The sequence below is a fragment of the Mandrillus leucophaeus genome, unplaced genomic scaffold (genome assembly GCF_000951045.1).
Source record: "Mandrillus leucophaeus isolate KB7577 unplaced genomic scaffold, Mleu.le_1.0 Scaffold26, whole genome shotgun sequence".
In the NCBI taxonomy this organism is placed as follows: Eukaryota; Metazoa; Chordata; class Mammalia; order Primates; family Cercopithecidae; genus Mandrillus; species Mandrillus leucophaeus.
The window spans coordinates 106,658-115,215 of NW_012102698.1; positions in this window are offsets into that span (position 1 = coordinate 106,658).

Genomic DNA, 8,558 nt, shown 5'->3' on the forward strand with positions numbered 1-8,558 from the left:
AAAAAAAAAAAAAAAAAAGAGAAATGGAGGAGGTGACCCAGCACCCAGCAATATTGGCCAAGAATAGAGATCTGATCCTGGGAAGACAGGTAGCTGGTTCCAGGGCCACGGTTCCTAAGACCAGGCCATCTCTCAGATGAGGTGCTCCTGTCCAGGGGATCCCAGTACACAGCACCCAGAAGAGTCGGGCTGGCCAAATCTGGAAGAAGATAAAATTGGTTAAAGGCCAACATCAAAATGACATTGACCACAAGTGAAACCCTGACTTGGAAGGTGGTCCTTGATCTTTTAGAGTTGGCCGGGTGTGGTCGCTCACGCCTATAACCCAGGCACTTTGAGAGCCCAAAGTGGGCAGATTGCTTGAGCCCAGGAGTTTGAGACCAGCCTGGGCAACACAGGGAGATCGTCTATACTAAAAATTAAAAAATTTAGCCAGGCATGGTGGCCTGTGCTTATAGGCAACTATTCACTGGAGTTGGTTTTTCTTTTTTTTTCTTTTTTTTTTTTTTGGAGACGGAGTCTCGCTCTGTCGCCCAGGCTGGAGTGCAGCGGCCGGATCTCAGCTCACTGCAAGCTCCACCTCCCGGGTTTACGCCATTCTCCTGCCTCAGCCTCCCGAGTAGCTGGGACTACAGGCGCCTGCCACCTCGCCCGCCTAAGTTTTTGTATTTTTAGTAGAGACGGGGTTTCACTGTGTTAGCCAGGATGGTCTCGATCTCCTGACCTTGTGATCCGCCCGTCTCGGCCTCCCAAAGTGCTGGGATTACAGGCTTGAGCCACCGCGCCTGGCATCCCATGCTGTTTTCATGATAATGAGTGAGTCTCACGAACTCTGTTTTATAAGCATCTGACATTTACCCTGCTCGCACTCATACTCTCTCCTGCCACCCTGTGAATAGGTGCCTTCTGTTATAATTGTAATTTTTCCTGAGGCCTCCCTAGCTGTGTGAAACTGTGAGTCAACTAAACTTATTTATAAACTACCCAGTCATGGCCAGGTGCAGTGGCTCATGCCTGTAAGCCCACCACTTTGGGAGGTCAGGGCAGGTGGATCACTTGAGTCAGGAGTTTGAGACCAGCCTGGCCAACATGGTGAAACCTCATCTCCACTAAAATACAAAAATTAGCCAGGTATGGTGACAGGTGTCTGTAACTCCAGCTATTTGAGAGGCTGAGGCAGAAGAATTGTTTAAACCCGGAGGTAGAGGTTGCAGTGAGGCAAGATGGCACCACTGCATTCCAGCCTGGGTGACAGAGCGAGACTCCCTCTCAAAAGCAAACAAACAAACAAACTAAAAATAAAACAACAACAACAACAAAACAAAACCCAGTGTCTTGGGTATTTCTTCATAGCAACGTGAGAACAGACCGGTACAGTAAATTGGTAGCAGGAGTTGGGTGCTGCTATAAGCATAACTGAAAATGTGGAAGCAACTTTGAAACTGGGTAACAGGCAGAGGTTGGAAGAGTTTGGAGGGCTCAGAAGAAGACAGGAAAATGTGGGAAAGTTTGGAACTTCCTAGAGACTTGGAGGGCTCAAAAGACAGGAAGATGTGGGAATGTTTGGAACTTCCTAGAGACTTCTTGAATGCCTTTGCCCAAAATGATGATTGTGATATGAACAATGAAGTCCAGGCTGAAGTGATCTCAGATGGAGATGAAGAATTTGTTGGGAACTGGGGTAAAGGTCATTCTTGCTATGCTTTAGCAAAGAGATTGGCAGCATTTTGTTCCTGGCCTAGAGATCTGTGGAACTTTGAACTTGAGAAAGATGATTTGGGGTATCTGGCAGAAGAAGTTTCTAAGTGGCAAAGTGTTCAAGAGGAAGTAGAGCATAAAAGTTTGGGAAATTTGCAGCCTGACAATGTGATAGAAAAGAAAAACCCATTTTCTGGGGAGAAATTCAAGCTGCCTGCAGAAATTTGCCTAATGAAGAGCTGAATATTAACCACCAAGACAATGGGGAAAATGTCTCCAGGGCATGTCAGAGACCTTCACAGCTGCCCCTTTCATCACATGACCTGAGGCTTAGGAGAGAAAAATGGTTTCCTGGGCTGGGCCCAGGGTCCCAGGCTCTATGCCACCTTGGGACATAGTGCCCTGTGTCCCAGCTGTTTCAGCTCCTGCCATGGCTAAAAGGGGCCAAGGTCAGGTCAGGTCAGGCCATTGCTTCAGAGGGTGCAAGCCCTAAGACTTGGTGGCTTACACAAAGTATTGGGCCTGCAGGTACACAGAAGTCAAGAACTGAGGTTGGAGAACCTCTGCCTAGATTTCAGATGATGTATAGAAATGCCTGGATGTCCAGGCAGAATTTTGTTGCAGGGTCAGAGCCCTCATGGAGAACCTCTGCTAGGGCAGTGCAGAAGGGAAAGGTAGGATTGTAGCCCCCACACAGAGTCCCCACTGGGGCACTGCATAGAGCAGCTGTGAGAAGAGGGCCACCATCCTCCAGACCCCAAAATGGTAGATACACCAACAGCTTGCACTGTGTGCCTGAAAAAGTCACAAACACTCAACACTAACCTGTGAAAGCAGCCAGAAGGGGGAGCTATACGCTGCAAAGACACAGGGATGGAGTGGTCCAAGGCCATGGGAGCCCACCTCTTGCATCAACATGACCTGGACGCAAGACATGGAGTTGAAGAAGATCATTTTGGAAGTTAAAGGTTCAATGACTTCCCTATTTAATTTCAGACTTCCAAGGGGTCTATAGCCCCTTTATTTTGGCCAGTTTCTCCCATTTGAATGGGTGAATTTACCCAATGCCTGTACCTGCATTGTGTTAGGAAGGAAATAACTAACCCATTTTTGATTTTATAGGCTCATAGGCAGAAGGGACTTGCCTTGTCTCAGATGAGGCTTTGGACTTGGACTTTTGGGTTAATACTGGGTGTAGACTTTGGGGACTTTGTTTAGACTTTGGGGGACTGTTGGAAGGGCATGATTGTGTCTTGAAATGTGAGGAGAAGAGATTTGGGAGGAGCTAGAGGCAGAGTGATATGGTTTGGCTCTGTATCCCCACTCAAATCTCACCTTGAATTGTAATAATCCCCACATGTCAAGGGCGGGACCAGGTAGAAGTAACTGGATCATGGAGGGCAGTTTCTCCCATGCTGTTCTCATAATGAGTGTGTCTTATGAGATCTGATGGTTTTATGTGTCTGGCATTTCCCTTGCTAGTGCTCATTCTCTCTCCTGCCGCCTTGTGAAGGGGTGCCTTCTGCCATGGTTGTAAGTTTCCTGAGGCCTACCTAGCCATGCAGAAGTGTGAGTCAATTAAACTTCTTTTCTTTATAAATTACCCAGTGTCGTGGATGACTGTACCACCCTGAATATGCCCAATCTCATCTGATAAATTACCCAGTCTAGGGTATTCTTCATAGCAGTGTGAAAATACCTCACACTTCCCATCTCATTATTATTATTTTAATTTAATTATGGTAAAACAAGCCTGGTGCAGTGGCTCACTTCTGTAATTTCTACACTTTGAGAGGCTGATGCAGGATTTGTTGAGGCCAGGAGTTAGAGACCAGTCTCAGCAACATAGCAAGACCCTGTCTCTACTAAAAAATAATAAGACCAGGTGCAGTGACTCATGCCTGTAATTTCAGCACTCTGGGAGGCATTTTGAGCCACTGCACCCCAGCCTGGGTGACAGAGCAAGACCCTGTCTCAAAACACAAAAATATTGTGATAAAATATACACGACATAAAAATCGATCCTTCTGGCCAAGTGTAAGTGTACAGTTCAGGAGTGTTCAGTGCATTCACATTGTCGTGGGACGCCATCCTCTTTATTTTGAATATTACCCTGGAGGGTTGTGGAGGTGTACATTTCTTGTTTCTCACTGAGCCTTCACTGTGATCAAGCCCTGTTGTTTCCTCCCAGACTCAAGTAGAATGAACTCCCCCCGATATTTTAGCCAGGAGGGGATCACATTTGGGGACTTTAGACCAAGCTGGGGTCAAAGGTGATGTTCCACCACCCAACCCGCACCCTTTGCCTTTAGCCCCCAGCCTGGTTCAGCAGCACAGGCGAGGACTGCTGGGTGGGCTTCATCCATGACCTAGTGGAGGACCTTCCAGGGCACAGTAGGCTCTTATTGTCTCTGAGATACCCCTCTACCCAGAAACAGCTGGTACAGCAGGATGGTGGCATGACCTCCTGAAGGCTCAGGTACAACCCCAGTTGGGAGGCAACACACTGAAAAGATGAGGCTCTGTCTCGTAGGATACAGTGTGTGGTGACTCAGAGACCCGCACATTCCATGACAGAACACACAGCCAGGAATCATGACTGCACCGAGTCATCACCCACAGAATTGTCATTTCCGGTTCCTGAAGCTTGGAGCTCTGTTGGGTAAAGGTCTTGGTCCCCAACAGAGGGGTGTTTGTACCAGCAGACAACAATGGTTCCACTTAGTCGGAAGCTGAGATTGCCACCTGGCCATGTTAGGCTCCTTATCCACTGAACTAAACACGCATGCACACACACAGAAAAGAAAATAATGCATGTGCGCACACATACACGTGGATGTATGTATTTTACACATACATACATACATTTCTTCTTTTCCTCCTCCTCACTCTTCTCCCCTCCTAACTTCCTATTATCTTCTCTCTTCCTCCTTCCCCTGATTTATTTCAGCATTGATGTTGGTGATTAAGTTTAAAATGTATTATATAATTTTTATATATATTTAATTAATTATTTTATTTATTTATTTATTTAGAGACAGGGTTTTACCATGTTGCCAGGGCTGGTCTCGAATTCCTGAGCTCAAGGAATCCACCTGCTTTGGCCTCCCAAAGTGCTAAGATTATAGGTGTGAGCCACCATCCCTAGCCTATACATCTGTACCTTTTTTCTTTTCTTTCCTTATCTTCTTTCTTTCTTTTCTCCTTTCTTTCTTTCTTTTCTCCTTTCTTTCTTCCTTCCTTCCTTCCTTCTTCTTTTCTTTCTTCTTTGTTTCCTTCCTTCCTTCCTCCCTCCCTCTCTCTTTTTTTTTTTTCAGAGTCTCGCTCTGTCACCCAGGCTGGAGTGCAGTGGTGTGATCTCCGCTCACTGCAAGCTTGGCCTCCCGGGTTCACACCATTCTCCCGCCTCAGCCTCCCAAGTAGCTGGGACTACAGGTGCCTGCCACCATGCCCAGCTAATTTTTTGAATTTTTAGTAGAGACAGGGTTTCACCGTGTTAGCCAGGATGGTCTCGATCTACTGACCTCGTGATCCACCGACCTCGTGATCCACCCGCCGCGGGCTCCCAAATTGCTGGGATTACAGGCATAAGCCACCGTGCCCGGCCCCTTCCTTCTTTCTTTCTTTCCTTCCTTTCTTCCTTCCTTCCTTCTCTCTCTCCTTCCTTCCCTTTTTCTTTCTTTCTCTCCCTTTCTTTCTTTCTTTCTTTCCTTTTTCCTTCCTTCCTTCTTTCCTTTCTTTCCTTCCTTCTTCCTTCCTTCCTTCTTTCCTTTCTTCCTTTCTTTCTTTCCTTCTTCTCTCCCTCCCTCCCTCCCGTCCTTCTTCTTTATTTTTGAGACAGAGTCTCACTCTGTCACCCAGGCTGGAACTGTCAACCAGACTGGAATGCAGTGATGTGATCTCGGCTCACTGCAACCTCTGCTCACTGCAACCTCCGCCTTCTGGGTTCAAGCAATTCTCATGCCTCCGCCACCTGAATAGCTGGAATTACAGGCATACGCTGCCATGCCCGGCTAATTTTTGTATTTTTTGTCGAGATGGGCTTTTGCCATGTTGCCCAGGCTGGTCTCAAACTCCTGGGCTCAAGGGATCTTCCTGCCTCGGCTCCCCAAAGTGCTGGGATTACAGGTGTGAGCCACACAGTGCCCAGCCTAAAATGTATTCTTTAGATTGCAGAACACACAGGTGAGGTTGACTTGGAGAGTAATTAACCTTTCCCAGAGATGGATACAGTGACCCTTGGGACTTTGTGTCTTTGTTGGGGGAAGAGGGTGAAAGTATCTTTCTAGGAAGAGAAGGTCTGTCCCTGGAAGCAGAAGCATGACAAGCTTGTTACTGTTGATGGAGGTGCACCTGTGTTAGTGGGGCCGCCCATGCCATGGGGCTGGGCTCCCGGCCCCCTGCTCGGGTGGGAGCCTCTGCACACTGCGTGTCTCCTTTGCCATCTGGCAGCCTGTTGTGCTCTACCAACAGGAGGGACTAGAGAGAGACTGGAAGGCTGGGGGAGGGAGGAAGGACTCATTCCTCCTTTGCTCAGTGTCCTGCCAAAATCACCCAGCTGATAGCCCTTCAGTCAGCAGCGGCACACAGTTCCAGTTTCAGAGTTTTCTCCATGCTCTGAGAACCAGCTGCTCAGAGACTCTGGCACTCCCTCCTTTGAGGCCTGAGTGCTGCCTCAGGGTGGGGTCCCTTCTCCAAGATCCTGAGGCTGGGCAGCCTCTCCTCCTCCGAGGTGTGACTTCTGTTTTGAGCCAGAGTCTCACTCTGTCACCCAGACTGGAATGCAGTGGTGCTATCTCAGCTCACTGCAACCTCTGTCTCCCAGGTTCAAGCGATTCTCCTGCCTCAGTCTCCCGAGTAGCTGGGACTACAGGCACCCGCCACCATGCTCAGCTAACTTTTTGTATTTATTTTAGTAAAGACGGGGTTTCACCATGTTGGCCAGGCTGGTCTTGAACTCTTGGCCCCAAGTGATCCACCTGCTTTGGCCTCCCAAAATGCTGGAATTACAGGTGTAAGCCACTGTGCCCTGCCTAGAAGTGTGAATTCTAGCCCCGGGCACCCCCTCCAAGCTTCTAGGCTCTAGTAGCTCCCATCTCTTCATCTCGCCCCCTCTGGTGTGGCACCTGCTTCTTGGAGGTGGCATTCTCTCATGCCTTCAGGGTTCTCTTTATGGCTTGGTCAATGCCTCTTTAGCTAAATCCCTACACATTAAATACCTTATGGTAAAATAACTCACAAGGTTCCTGTTTTCCTAACTGGACCCTGGCCGATCTGTGGAGATGATGCTTCATCCATTCTTCCCTTCACTCATTCACTTAGCAGTCGCCTGACATTTCCTTTGTGCCAGGTCCCAGGCAGGGCGATGCTGGCAGCTCACAGATAAATCAGATACAGTTCGTATCCTGGAGGAGCTCACCGTCTGATGGGGGAGGCGCTTACAGGCAACACAGAGCAGCAAGTGCAGCACAGGGGGATTTGGGGCCGTGTCCACCGGTCAGCATGGGATCCCCGTCCAGCCCAGGCCCTCTAGACAACCCTCCCTGAGGATTCACACTTTCCATCCTTGGGAGCTGCTTGGGCTGGGGACAGATGGGAGTTACATCAGCGCAGCCAGGGGCGAGGGGGGCTCTCTGGGGGCTGTTGAGGCCATTCTGCTCAAACCAGCTCATGGGATCCAGATGCCTCCGCTGGCTCCAGCATCTGCAAAGCCAGGGCCAGGCCTCTCAGAGCAGCCAGGGAGGCCGGGCCAGGCCCTGGGCATGGTTGCCAGCAGGAGGGCGAGCTAGGGGAACTTACTCCCCAGGGCTTCACTCTGCCTGGATGCCCACATTACAGTCAGTCTCCTGGCTTCTAACAGTCTGGACTTTCCCTGACGGAATGGACCTGACTGCGGCTTGCATGTGACTGTGTGGAAAGAGGGGTGGTCTTGTGGCCCCGCATTTCCCCATTAGCAAGTTGGCCCTTCTTGGGTTTATCTGAGGGAGGGTGGAGCACAACATAAGCCCAGGCTTGGGTCAGACAGACCTGGACTGTGGCCCTGCCTCCTAGGAGCTGTGAACTTCGGCCAAGGCCTCCAACTTCTCAGGGCCTCGGGGTTCTCCTGGGTCACACGGGGCTCATATCTGCCCTTCAGGGTTCTGTGCAGAATAGGGTGGGAGAGTGCTCTGTGAAAGGTAAAATCCTGTAGCCGGTGAAAGGAGTTATCCTACAACCCGGTCCTGTCCTTGAGATGCTCACAGCCTGCCGGGAGACAGAGGTGCTCTATGCAGAGGGTCCAGGATAGACAGACGACAGAAGAGGACCATGGGGCCAGGCTGGAGGTGGGAGTTGTTCTGGCTCAAGATTGAGCTGCTGCCGCTGTTACAGATGGCAGAAGCTGAAGATGCCCTAGACACAGCTGTGTGACTCTGCAAATACACTTGCCCTCTCTGGGCACCCATTTCCTCTTTGGCAAAATGACAATCATGATACCCACGTCAGAGGGCTGGGTGAGGTAGCACATGGTAGGCACTTTCCCCTGGACCATGCTGCCGCCCAGGGACATCACATGGGCCTCCACTGCCTCTGGACTTTGGGATGTGGCCTCCTGGCATAGATGCCCTCTCGTGGCTCTGTGGGCTGCATCTGGATCATTCCTCCCAAGCCCTGACACAGGCATCCAAACCTCCGATCCCAGATCCCACCCATGCCTCACAAAGGGCCTATGGCCACATTCCAGCTCTTACCCCGAGACCCCTGAAGATCTCTATCCAAACAGGAATTTTAGGGCCAGAAACTGGGTAAAGGCTCCCTGGTTCCCTGCCCAGCTTTGCAGATGAAGAAACTGAGGCTCCAAGAAGATGTAACTTGCTCAGATA